Consider the following 12823-nt stretch of genomic DNA (forward strand, 5'->3'; position numbering starts at 1 on the left):
CTAAATTCTCATGCACAAGTTCTTTAAATTCATGATTTGAAAAGTCAAATTTTAACAGGAGGATACTATTTCCTATGCTTGTGTCATTACATTTAGTCGATATTATTCTTAGACAAAGATAGCGACCAGTCTTCTTTCTGCCACCATTTTCTTCCTGCAATCAGCGGACCCATGCAAATCGAAGTCAACATCATAAATAGTTCCAGTCCATTTTTATTTTTCGATAAGAATGTCTAACCCAGCCCAACACATTGGCGACAACACTTTATCCTCTGCCTTGGTGCGCTCGCCCTGGCACCGCCGTCCGGCCCTGTCAACAGAATGAATAAGGAGAGGATTGTAGTTGTGAGTATGACAGTACGGACCCACTAGGTCCACTCCCGAACACAAGCAAGCGCCTCTTTTACTACTCAGATGCACCCCTTGTTTTTTACTCTAATCCACCCTGTTGATATCTGGGACCCACATCATTGTCAATGTATAGTCAATTAACGACAGAATTGCACAACTTTTTTTGAGGATTTGTTTGGAGGAGGAGGCTATAAATTGGGTTGTGCAGTCTCTGTGGCCCACCTAACAACATGACCATCCCAGTAGGTTTTTGTTTGAAAAAATAGGTAGCCCACAATTTCTTTTTGAAGAATACCCAAGCTAGGCCTTTTTGTTTTCTCTGACTTATTGGGTTGCAAATGTTTCAAGATGAGGAGGGATGCATTCCAGCCTGGGCAAAGAGTATGGTCAATTATTATGTTTTGTAAATATCAAAGGGGTTGTAAATTCCAAAACAATTATAGCAAATGGGCAAATTTTTTTGTTCTTGACTCATATTTTATATTTCATTGGAGTTTAACATGACATAGTACAAATTTATTTTTAAATTTGTTTTAGTATGGCTACTAATTTTTGGATTAAGAATATTTTGTTCCCCAATAAAAATATGCGAATTTAAATTTTCACACATTTTTTAGTTCAATCACTGACCAAAAAATGGGCAGCAATTCTAAAAATGGAAAATGGGCTGTAATAAATTCCATATGAATTAGCAAATGAGTAAAAATTATAAAAATAATAGCAAATTGGCTGTACACGCCACAAATTTCGAGCCTGACTTGTTTACACAAGGCTTTGTCAGTCAACACACGATTCTAGAAGCAATGATTGTTGGATGTCCATCCAATGGCTGACGTGCTTCTTCAATCTCCGATCTTCCTGCTCCATCCGCCTAAACCAGCGCCGGCGGGACTGCCTGCTCCCTCCTCTTGTGGCCCGTTGTGATGCCACGCGGGCTTCACCAGCCCACCCTACTCCCTCCGCTGGCCTGGGTGCACGCAATCAACTGCCTCCTTATTACGTGAAAAAAATGATTCCTCCCACTAACATTTGGGGCGCACCGGTTTGGAGGCTGACTTGTAGGCCTACTAAGTTGACGCGGACGGAGGGCTTTGTCAACTTAGTCAATATGAATGATTATAGCTCTAGTGACCGTACAATGTCCATCCAACGGCCGTAGTGCTTCTTCAACCTCTTGTCTTCTTGCTCCAGCCACCCAAACCAGCGCCGGTCGTGCCGCCTGCTCCTGCCTCCCGTGGCCGGCTATGCTGCCGCGGAGGTATCACCACCCCCTACTACTCCCACCGCTGGCCAGGCCATCCCTGTACTCACCACACCCTTGTTTTTCCGCGACGACGGCAGCCTCACACCGCAGTCGAACCAGTGAACCCTTGTATTCCTCTCCGTGTGGGCATCCACTGCTGCGTCTTCCCCGGTTCTGTGTCGTCCCCTTCCTAGGCCTTGCCGTCGTCCACCGCCTTGGTGCTCTTGGTGCGGCATGGTCAATGTGGTCAAGGAACGACTTCCATCAGAAGAGTATTGTATGTGGAGAGGCCGACAGCTGAGTCCACGACCGTAGCAAGGGAGTGCAACCTTATTACGCGTAAGAAAATATTCCTCCACCTGACAGCAGGGACCCACCGGAAGGGCCTCTGTATATCGCGAAATAAAGTTCCCCCCACTGACAGATCGGACCCACCAGTTGTATCTTCGCATGCGAGGAAGTGCCTCCTTATTACGCACAAAAAAATGAAGACTCCCCATGCTAGCTGGGACCCACCATAGTGGGAGGCTGACTTGTGGGCCTACTGAGTTGACGCGGACGGAGGTCTTTGTCAACTTAGTCAATATGAACGATTCTAGCTCCAGTGACCGCACGATGTCCATCCAACGGCTGTAGTGCTTCTTCAACCTCTGATCTTCTTGCTCCACCATTCCAAACAAGCGCCGGTCGTGGCGCCTGCTCTCACCTTCAGTTGCTAGCTCTGCTACCGCGCAGGCTTGACCGCCCCACCCTAATCCAACCTCTGGCCAGGCCATCCCTCTACTCACCCACAACCCCTATTATTCTGTGATGACTGCAGCCTCACACCGCAGCCGAATCCGTCAACCCTTGTACTCCTCTCCATGTGGGCATCCACTGCCGCGTCTTCGCCGGCTCCTCGTCGTCCCCATCTGAGGCCTCGCCGTCGTCCACCGCCTTGGTGCTCTCGGCGCGGCATGGTCAATGTGGTCAAGGAACGACTTCCATTAGAAGAGTATTGTGCGTTGAGAGGCTGACAGCTGGGTCCACGGTCGCAACAAGGGAGTGCCTCCTTATTACGCGCAAAACAATGATTTCTCCACCTGACAGCAGGGACCCACCGAACGGGCCACCGTATTTCGTGAAAAAAATGTTCCCCCCTGACAGCTGGGACCCACCAGCTATATCTTCGCACGCAAGGAAGTGTGTGATAGTCGGGACCCACCTGGTCGAAGCATACGTAGCATTGTCATTCTGGTCGCGAACGTGTACGTACATACTGGTCGATCGTTCTGTCTGCAGGCTGCAGCGATGAACCGTGGCCGAGTAAGGAAGGGCACGTGTCGTAATAGAGGTGCAAACATGTCGTAGTAGAGGCGCACACATAGCATGTACACGTATGTACAACCAGGGTGCAAGAAAGTAAATACGGCCACGTACGTACATATGGGCGGGGTCTCGTACGCCTACTCGTGTATATGTACGGCCAGGGCTCGTGTACATGGAGAGGCAGCGACGGCGTCCTGTTCATGGGCAGCCAACCGGCTCGGTCGGGAGGAAGAAACTGCGTTGACCTTTTCATCGAGGCCTGGTGTACCGCAGAACGGAGGAATCGGCCTTGTGTTCGATTGCCTAGGGTCGAAACAGGATCCTGTTCATCGGGAGGGGTTTGGCGTATCACAAAATAGAGTAAACAGACTTGTGTTCGAGTGCCTACGGTTGAAACATGGTCCTGTTGATCGGGAGGGGTGTGGCATACCGCAAAACAGAGGAAACGGACTTGTGTTGGAGCACTATGGTGGGAATGGGGGTCCTGTTCATCGGGAGGGGTGTGGCGTACCACAAAATGGGACTCCATGGGCTACTGTTCATCTCGTGGACCTCCTCCAGCCTCCACGGGTGACTGTTCATCCACCGTCGACCTCCTCCTGCCTCCACCTGTGACTATTCATCCACGGGCTCCTGTTCATCCAGCCTCCAACGCTCCTCCACCGGCTATTGTTCAACCAGCCCTCTCCACGGGGTCACGTTCAACCACCGCTCCACGTACTATTGTTCATCCAGCCCTCTACCGGCTACTGTTCAACAAGCCCTCCACGGGGTCGTCCTGTTCATCCAGCCCTCCACGGGGTCATGTTCGTCCATCCCAAACCAGCTCGATTGATCGGGGTCTTGTTCATCCAGCGGCAATGGCCTCTACTACCACGGGGTCCTATTCATCCCACCCCTCACCGGGAACTATTCAGCCAAGCCCCCCAACAACGCTCACTGTTCATCAAGAGGCAGCAGGTTCAATCGGCTTTAGTTAGCAGTAGTAGTGAAAGAATCGCTCGATCATGTTCAATTAACAGCCAGGGATTGATCGATCGCTCGGGTTCAGTAAGGTGTAGCCTGCAGTGCAATCGGTCAGGTTCTGTAGGCGAATGCCTCGCTCAGGTTCAGTTAGAGCCCGACGCCTCACACCCATGCGCGTACGTGTACGAGAGAAACACGCATCGCTCGGCCCCCGACCACCCACCATAACCGGGAACCCCCTGATATTTTCCTCGCCCTTGCTTCTACCACCGTTTTTTCCATCATGGACAACCCAAAGAATGTCATGCAGCTGCGTCTCCGGCCTGCCTAGGACAAAAAGCCCATTTTCTGTCATGATTTTTTGTCATAGAAGTAGGAGCCCACCACATCTATGATGATACCGGGTTTTGTCACAATTATCATCATAGAAGTGTCATAAGCATGACAGAATGTTTTTCGTTCGGCCCAAAATGTCACATATGTGTATTTTTTTGTAGTGGATATCTTGGCAATGATCATCATATAGGCATCACGTCCAAGATTAGTAGACCGACTCCTGCCGGCATCTACTGCTATTACTCCACACAACGACCGCTATCTAGCATGCATCTAGTGTATTAAGTTCATGGAGAAATAGAGTAATGCAATAAGAACGATGACATGATGTAGACAAGATCTATTTATGTAGAAATAGACCCCATCTTGTTATCCTTAATAGCAACGATACATACGTGTCGTTTCCCTTTCTGTCACTGGGATCAAGCACCGTAAGATCGAACACATCACAAAGCACCTCTTCCCATTGCAAGATAAATAGATCAAGTTGGCCAAACAAACCCAAATATCAGAGAAGAAATACGAGGCTATAATAAATCATGCATATAAGAGATCAAAGAAGACTCAAATAACTTTCATGGATAAAAACATAGATCTGATCATAAACTCAAAGTTCATTGGATCCCAACAAACACACCGCAAAAAGACATACATCATATGGATCTCCAAGAGACCTTTGTATTGATATCAAGAGAGAGAGAGGAAGCCATCTAGCTACCAACTACGGACCCGTAGGTCTACAAAGAACTACTCACACATCATCGGAGAGGCGCCAACGGACATGATGAACCCCTCTGAGATGGTGTCTAGATTGGATCTAGTGTTTTTGGACTCTGCGGCAGCTGGAACTCATTTTCGTCGACTCCCCTAGGATTTCTAGAATATTGGGGTATTTATAGAGCAAAGAGGCGGTTCAGGGTGCACCCGAGGTGGGCACAACCCACCTGGGCCGTCTGGCCTCCAGGTGCAGCCTGGTGGGTTGTCCTCCCCTCGGAGCACCCCCTAGGTGCCTTCCTAGCCCACTGGATGTCTTTTGGCCCCAAAAAATCCTTAAAAAGGTTCGCTGCGTTTGGACTCCGTTTGGTATTGATTTCCTATGATGTAAAAAACATGCAGAAAACAGCAAGTGGCACTGGGAACTATGTCAATAGGTTTGTAAAAAAATGATATAAAATGACTATAAAATGATTGTAAAACATCTATGAATGATAATATAACAGCATGGGACAATCAAAAAATATAGATACGTTGGAGACGTATCAGCCGCCAACATGGAGGCCTGTTACAATCATAACACAATATGTTACTAGACTGATTACTATGTGGATCATCTGTCCGGTTTTTTCTAAACCAGACATAGCCTTAGAGCAACTGTCTATATACATGTTTATTCTTTTATATGATTTTTTTAGAACATTAGGTCGCATACCTCAAAGCCTGCCAGTAGGCTGCAAAAGGCTTTGTTCAGTTCGCTTTTAGCAGACTGAACCTTCTCCATAACTGCACCCATCAGGGTGCAGTGCTCCTCCACAATGGAAGAGAGGCACCTCAGGATTAATGGAGACCGCTAGTGGAGTTGCTGCTCCTCCCCTCTCTTTCGAAGGGTGTTGTATATCCGATCCCAGAGCACGTTCGTCTCCGAAACGGTGTTCGGCGAAGGCCCGGGTTGTTGGGGCTCCCCACCATCGATTGTCATGGGGGTCGTCTCCCCCAGGTTTTCAGCGACCCAGGTGTTAACATCAGGTGCTCTCTCAATGGCTTCGTTCGCCCCCCCCTCGGCGAGGAGAGGTCCTCCATGGCAATAGGTGAGGGGGCTTGCAGCGGCATGTGATATGTCTCCAACGTATCTATAATTTTTGATTGTTCTATGCTATTATATTACCTGTTTTGGATGTTTATGGGCTTTATTTTACACATTTATATCATTTTTGGGACTAACCTACTAACCGGAGGCCCAGCCCGTATTGCTGTTTTTGCCTATTTCAGTATTTCGAAGAAAATCAAACGGAGTCCAAAGGAATGAAACCTTCGGGAGCGTGATTTTTGGAACGAACGTGATCCAGAGAACTTGGAGTGCAAGTCAAGAAGCAATCGAGGCGGCCAGGAGATAGGAGGGCGCGCCCACCCCTCCTGGGCGCGCCCCTGTCTCCTGGGCCCCTCGAGCAGCCACCGACATACTTCTTCCTCCTATATATACCTATGTACCCTGAAAACATCTAGGGAGCCACCGAAGAAATATTTCCGCCACCGTAACCTTCTGTATCCACGAGATCCCATCTTGGAGCCTTCGCCGGCGCTCCGCCAGAGGGGGAATCGACCATGCAGGGCTTCTACATCAACACCATAGCCCTCCCGATGAGTTGTGAGTAGTTTACCAAAGACCTTCGGGTCCATAGTTATTAGCTAGTTGGCTTCTTCTCTCTTTTTGGATCTCAATACAATGTTCTCCCCCTCTCTTGTGGAGATCTATTCGATGTAAACTCTTTTTGCGGTGTGTTTGTCGAGATCCGATGAATTGTGGGTTTATGATCAAGTTTATCTATGAGAAATATCTGAATCTTCTCTGAATTCTTTTATGTATGATTGAGTTATATTTGCAAGTCTCTTCGAATTATCAGTTTGGTTTGGCCTACTAGATTGATCTTTCTTGTCATGGGAGAAGTGCTTAGCTTTGGTTCGATCTTGCGGTGTCCTTACCCAGTGACAGAAAGGGTTGCGAGGCACGTATTGTATTGTTGCCATAAAGGATAAAAAGATGGGGTTTATATCATATTGCTTGAGTTTATACCTCTACATCATGTCATATTTCTTAATGCGTTACTCTGTTCTTATAAACTTAATACTCTAGATGCATGCTGGATAGCGGTCCATGTGTGGAGTGACAGTAGTAGATGCAGGCAGGAGTCGGTCTACTTGTTGCGGACGTGATGCCTATATACATGATCATGCCTAGATAATCTCATAATTATTCGCTTTTCTATCAATTGCTCAACAGTAATTTGTTCACCAACCGTAATACTTATGCTATCTTGAGAGAAGCCACTAGTGAAACCTATGGCCCCCGGGTCTATCTTTTATCATATAAGCTTTCAGTCTACTTTTATTTGCATCTTTACTTTTTGCATCTATATTATAAAATACCAAAAATATATTTATCTTATCATATTATCTCTATCAGATCTCACTTTCGCAAGTGGCCGTGAAGGGATTGACAACCCCTTTATCGCGTTGGTTGTGAGTTCTTTGTTTGTTTGTGTAGGTTCACGGGACTTGTGAGGAGCCTCCTACTGGATTGATACCTTGGTTCTCAAAAACTGAGGGAAATACTTACGCTACTGTGCCGCATCACCCTTTCCTCTTCAAGGAAAACCAACGCAAGCTCAAGACGTAGCAAGAAGTATTTCTGGCGCCGTTGCCGGGGAGGTCTTCGCTCAAGTCAAGACATACCAAGTACCCATCACAAACTCATCTCCCTCGCATTTACATTATTTTCCATTTTCCTCTCATTTTCCTCTCCCCCACTTCACCCTTGCCGTTTTATTTGCCCTCTGTTTCCCACTCTCTCTCTTTTCCGCTTGCCTTCTTCTTCCTCTCTTTTTCGCTCGCCTTTTTCCGTTTGCTCGCGTGTTAGATTGTTTACCTTGTCATTATGGCTAGTCCTCCTATCCTTGTTATCACTCCGAACATGAAATTCTCAATTTTAAGCAAAGGGAGGGAGAGAATTTAAAAGAAGCTTGGCATAGAATTTGCAATGCTCAAAATAGATCTACTCGGAAGCTTTCTACTTCCGTTCTCCTTCGCAATTTTTATGTAGGTATTACCCCTTGGAATAGATGTGTTCTTGATACCGTTACCGGAGGGGATTTCTTGAGTAGCCACACGTTTGATGCTTACAATGCTATGTTAGATTTGTTTGGCCCACCACCTCTTTTAGTTAATGGAATTGTTTTAACTTCGGAACACGTTATGCAATGGCTTGAAATTATTGAAAATAAAGTTGCCACTATTGAGTTGATTTAAAATTTGGATAAAAAGATTCATAATCACATCAGCCAATATGGATCTAGGGTTGGAGTTACTTTGAAAAATCTTAAAGAGAAAGAACCTATAGTTAATGAAAAAATAGATCTAGATTCTGCAAGAATCGGTAAACTTGAGGATATCAATACTAACTTAGGTTCCGCGTTTTCTTCCATGAAAAACACTCCAAAACCCCCTACCAAAACCGCCAAGTTTATTTATGTTCCTAAAAATAAGGGTGAATCTTCTATTAAGGGAGACGCGGATCTCAAATCCATAAGTGTTCATCCCATTTGTCTCTCTATCGTTAAGGAACCTTTTGCTACAAAAGAATTTCTTGAATTCTTACCTAAAGGTTTAATCATTGCTAAAAAGGAAGAAACCCCTAAAGATTATAAGTGCTCTATTGATGAATCAAGTGCCAAAGATGGCACTACTTAGATCAATCTTCGCTTTTATGCCTAGCTAGGGGCGTTAAACGATAGCGCTAGTTGGGAGGCAACCCAATTTTCTTTGTGTTCTTTGTTTTTGTTCCTCTTTAGTAATAAATTTTGCACCTACTTTATGTTTATATGTGTTTTCATGTTTTAATTAGTGTTTGTGCCAAGTAGAACCTATAGGATAACCTATGATGATAGTTGATTTGATTCTGCTGAAAAACAGAAACTTTGAGCTCACGAGAAAAAATTCAATAAATCACAGAAACGAGCTTTTGCATTGATTCTTTTTGATTATGTCCAATAAACAAATTTTCTAGGACTTCCTATTTTGGTAGGAATTTTAAATTTCCATAAGTTTGCGTTAGTTACAGATTGCTACAGACTCTTCTGTTTTTGACAGATTCTGCTTTTCGTGTGTTGTTTGCTTATTTTGATGCATCTATGGCTAGTATTAAGTAGTATGAACCATAGAGAACTTGGAATACAGTAGGTTTAACACCAATTTAAATAAGGAATGAGTTCATTACAGTACCTTATGTGGTGGTTTTGTTTTCTTTCACTAACGGACTTATGAGACTTCCCGTTGAGTTTTGTGTTGTGAAGTTTTCAAGTTTTGGGTAAAAATTTGATGGACTATGGAATAAGGAGTGGAAAAAGCCTAATCTTGGAGATGCCCATGGCACACCAAGATATTAAAGAATAGCCAAAAGCCTAAGCTTGGGGATGCCCCGGGAAGGCATCCCCTCTTTCGTCTTCGTTCATTGGTAACTTTACTTGGAGATATATTTTTATTCGCCACATGATATGTGTTTTGCTTGGAGCGTCGTGTATTATATTAGTGTTTGATTTTTAGTTTACCGCAATCATCCTTGTTGACACACCTTTTGGGAGAAGCCTACTTGATTGAAATTTATTAGAATATTGTATGTGCTTCACTTATATCTTTTGAGCTTGATAGTTTTTGCTCTAGTGCTTCACTTATATCTATTAGAGCACGGCGGTGGATTGATTTTGAAGAAATTTTTTATCTCTCATGCTTCACTTATATTATTTTGAGAGTCTTTTAGAACAGCATGGTATTTTCTATGGTTATAAAATTGGTCCTAGAATGATGAGCATCCAAGTTGGGTATAATAAAAACTATCATAGGAAGTGAATTGGATGCTATGATCAATTTGATACTTGATAATTGTTTTGAGATATGGAGGTAGTGATATTAAAGTCATGCTAGTTGGGTGATTATTAATTTAAAGAATGCTTGTGTTGAAGTTAGCAAGTCCCGTAGCATGCACGTATGGTTAAAGTTGTGTAACAAATTTGAAACATGAAGTGTACCTGGCTTGTACATCCTTATGAGTGGCGGTAGAGGACGAGCGATGATCTTTTCCTACCAATCTATCCCTCTAGGAGCATGCGCGTACTGCTTGATTTTTGATGACTTCTAAATTTTTGCAATAAGTATATGAGTTCTTATGACTAATGTTGAGTCCATGGATTATACGCGCTTTTACCTTTCCATCATTGCTAGCCTCTTCGGTACCGTGCATTGCCCTTTCTCACCTTGAGAGTTGGTGCAAACTTCGCCGGTGCATCCAAACCCCGTGATATGATACGCTCTATCACACATAAACCTCCTTATATCTTCCTCAAAATAGCCACCATACCTACCTATTTATGGCATTTCCATAGCCATTCCAAGATATATTGCCATGCAACTTTCCACCATTCCGTTCATCATAATCATCATGACATACATTACTTTTGTCATATTGCCATTGCATGATCATGTAGTTGAAATCGTATTTGTGGCAAAGCCGCCATGCATAATTTTCATACATCTCACTCTTGATTCATTGCACCATCCCGATACACCGCCAGAGGCATTTATATAGAGTCATATCTTGTTCTAGTTTCGAGTTGTAATTCATGTGTTGTAATCAATAAAAGTGTGATGATCATCATTATTAGAGCATTGCCCAAAAAAAGAAAGGCCAAAAAAAAAGGGAAAGACAAAAGAAAATAAAATAAAATAAAAAAGAAAATAAATAAAAAGGGGCAATGTTACTATCTCTTTTCCACACTTATGCTTCAAAGTAGCACCGTGTTCTTCATATAGTGAGTCTCATATATTGTGCTTCAAAGTAGCACCATGTTTTTCATATACAGAGTCTCATATGTTGTCACTTTCATATACTAGTGGGAATTTTTCATTATAGAACTTGGCTTGTATATTCCTATGATGGGCTTCCTCAAATGCCCTAGGTCTTCATGAGCAAGCAAGTTGGATGCACACCCACTAGCTTTTTTTGTTGAGCTTTCATTCATGTATAGCTCTAGTGCATCCGTTGCATGGCAATCCCTACTCCTCATGTTGACATCAATTGATGGGCATCTCCATAGCCCGTTAATTTTCCTCGTCAATATGAGACTTTCTCCTTTTTTGTCTTCTCCACACAATCCCCAATCATTGTTCTATTCCACCCATAGGGCTATATCCATGGCTCATGCTCATGTATTGCGTGAAGGTTGAAAAAGTTTGAGATTATTTAAGTACGAAACAATTGCTTGGCTTGTCATCGGGGGTGCAGAAGTTGGGAACATCTTTGTGTGACGAAAATGAATCATAGCCTAACTATATGATTTTGTTGGGATGAACTTTCTTTAGCCATGTTATTTTGAGAAGACATGATTGCTTTTATTAGTATGCTTGAAGTATTACTATTTCTTTTGTCAATATGAACTTTTATTTTGAATCATTTGGATCTGAAACATTCATGCCACAATAAAGAAAATTACATTGACAATTATGCTAGGTAGCATTCCACATCAAAAAATTTGTTTTTATCATTTACCTACTCGAGGACGAGCAGGAATTAAGCTTGGGGATGCTTGATACGTCTCCAACATATCTATAATTTTTGATTGTTCCATGCTATTATCTTACCTGTTTTGGATGTTTATGGGCTTTATTTTACACATTTATATCATTTTTGGGACTAACCTACTAACTGGAGGCCCAGCCCGTATTGCTGTTTTTTTGCCTATTTCAGTATTTCAAAGAAAAGGAATATCAAACGGAGTCCAAACGGAATGAAACCTTCGGGAGCGTGATTTTTGGAACGAACGTGATCCGGAGAACTTGGAGTGCAAGTCAAGAAGCAATCGAGGCGGCCAGGAGATAGGAGGGCGCGCCCACCCCTCCTGGGCATGCCCCCTGTCTCCTGGGCCACTCAAGCGGCCACCGACGTACTTCTTCCTCCTATATATACCTATGTACCCCGAAAACATCCATGGAGCCACCGAAGAAATATTTCCGCCACCGTAACCTTCGGTATCCGCGAGATCCCATCTTGGAGCCTTTGCCGGCGCTCCGCCGGAGGGGGAATCTACCACGGAGGGCTTCTACATAAACACCATAGCCCTACCGATGAGTTGTGAGTAGTTTACCACAGACCTTCGGGTCCATAGTTATTAGCTAGTTGGCTTCTTCTCTCTTTTTGGATCTCAATACAATGTTCTTGCCCTCTCTTGTGGACATATATTTGATGTAAACTCTTTTTGCGGTGTGTTTGTCGAGATCCGATGAATTGTGGGTTTATGATCAAGTTTATCTATGAGAAATATATGAATCTTCTCTGAATTCTTTTATGTATGATTGAGTTATCTTTGAAAGTCTCTTCAAATTATCGGTTTAGTTTGGCCTACTAGATTGATCTTTCTTGCAATGGGAGAAGTGCTTAGCTTTGGGTTCGATCTTGCGGTGTCCTTACCCAGTGACTGAAAGGGTCGCAAGGCACGTATTGTATTGTTGCCATCGAGGATAAAAAGATGGGGTTTATATCATATTGCTTGAGTTTATCCCTCTACATCATGTCATCTTTCTTAATGCATTACTCTGTTCTTATGAACTTAATATTCTAGATGCATGCTGGATAGCGGTCGATGTGTGGAGTGATAGTAGTAGATGCAGGAAGGAGTCGGTCTACTTGTTGCGGACGTGATGCCTATATACATGATCATGCCTAGATAATCTCATAATTATTCGCTTTCCTATCAATTGCTCGACAATAATTTGTTCACCCACCGTAATACTTATGCTATCTTGATAGAAGCCACTAGTGAAACCTATGGCCCCCGGGTCTATCTTTTATCATATAAG

This window comes from Triticum dicoccoides, chromosome 7B, assembly GCF_002162155.2.
Source record: "Triticum dicoccoides isolate Atlit2015 ecotype Zavitan chromosome 7B, WEW_v2.0, whole genome shotgun sequence".
NCBI classification, from domain to species: Eukaryota; Viridiplantae; Streptophyta; class Magnoliopsida; order Poales; family Poaceae; genus Triticum; species Triticum dicoccoides.